Here is a 1,952-nt window from a genome sequence, read left to right as displayed (position 1 = left end):
TTAGATTCTCAAATAAAGACACTCAGAACCTCAATTAAACAGTAACAAACTGATCCTGATTTTCGGTAGTTTAGAAGACCTTACTTTTTCAGTATTTAGCTCTCAACCTATTGAACTCTTTAGGGTAAAAACTGAGCTTGTATTTCACTCTTAAACTCTAAATTTCTGATGTCAAAATCCTGCCTAGACTCTCTAAAAAAAGAGCTGAAAGAGAAACTGATTTTCCTTCAAAAAAAACCACCCCTAAATTGTCTTCAATGACTCTATTTATATCCCAAAAATAGGCTTGTCTTCTCTGCCTTGAAACTATCAGATTTTCTGCCCATCATATTCCTCGACCACTACTACATGTTTTGCTCTCTTTTTAATTCACTTGTCCCCCACTACCCTTGTCTTTTCTTTATTTAAATTCAAATAGGTATGGGCACCTATTTCTTAATCCATTTCCTCTAATCCTTCCCCTACCATTATGTTTTGTTCCCCATTAGCACTTAAACCATTCATTAGTTTAATGGTACTTTAGTACCCTACTGAACAGAACACTTAAACTAACCATTTTTAAACTTTTCAATTCCCAGATTACCCTCTTATACTGCCCTGAACTACTATCCTACCTCAACCCCTTTCACTCTGTACTAAACCCTTCAGCTACAACCAATTCAAACTATCAAATTCCTAACAACTGACTCCTAACTCAACTGGACAGATTACAAAACTTCAGATTTGAAAGACCAGTAGACCTCCTGATGACTAACTAGGCAGGTAATCGACAGCATGAATTGCAAGCAAAAGGAATCACACACTATAGAACAAATTATAATTCACAACATTTTTGACTAGACCCAACTACTCTCAATATGAGACTACAATTAGAGATGAGGCAAAGCAAGTGTCATGAAAAGAAACCTGATTAATATCACAAGTTTAGATTCAAACAATCATGAACTATTTCCTAAGCATTAGGTCTATGGTACAGGCCAATATCACTGATTAAGGAATCACAATGACAAAGTAATAGTATCCTGAACTTAAACCAAACTAAACAGACACAAATTAGACCAGTTCTTGACAAATTCAACTCGCAAACTGGCCCAAATTTGGACCTTAAACTACTGACCATACGTCAAACGGGAAATTCATGCCAATTTATAGAGGAGTAAGGGATAGAGTAAACAAACGGAACTGCAAGAGTGAACAATCAAAACTGGACGTAAAAGACTTACCCGAATCACAACTCGATAAAAAAGAAACTCGAGGCTCTTTCCACTTTCAAGCTGAGACAGACTTTAACCATGTGTTTTTGAAGGAAAACAGCATGGCTAAAGTCAGTCTCTGGCCCAAAATTCATGGAACCTGGCCTGCCTAACTTCGATCTGGAATCCGAGCTGCCTCACGATGATTTGAAAAGAGTCGATCAAGGAGTCATGGTGAGGGGGTCCAGGAGATCACAGGGTGTGAGTTTGGTGGAATTTGAACGGATTAGGGTTTGGTTCGATTCCTTTGATCTAAGATTCGAAGCAAACGGCTGGGATTCGAGGGATAAGGGTTAGGGGTTCTGATTGGGGAGGTCGAGGGGAAGCTGTGGTGTAAATTTGGGGTTGTTTGGATGAACTAGGGTTAGGGGCCAGTTCTTCGATCTAAGATTCGAAGAACTCGGGGATGATTCGAAGGCGATGGAGTGGGCATTCGGAAAGAGGGTGGTGAGGGGGTTCCATGGTGTAATTTTGGTGCTGTTTGGACCACCGGAACAGCCGTGAGGCGATTTCCGGTGGGCGGAGGGCGGTGGTTGAAGGCGGAGGATCTATTTGGTCTCTGAAACTCAGAGACGAAGAGGCGAGGGGGGGTTTGGCTTGGGGGCGGGGTATGATTTGGACTTATATAGTGGGGTGGGGATTTGATCTTGTCCGTTGGATCAATCACGATTAACGGCCTGGATCCTTTTACTTATAGGA

The sequence above is a fragment of the Nicotiana tabacum genome, chromosome 20, assembly GCF_000715075.1.
Source record: "Nicotiana tabacum cultivar K326 chromosome 20, ASM71507v2, whole genome shotgun sequence".
Lineage (NCBI taxonomy): Eukaryota > Viridiplantae > Streptophyta > Magnoliopsida > Solanales > Solanaceae > Nicotiana > Nicotiana tabacum.
This window is presented reverse-complemented; position numbering follows the sequence as displayed.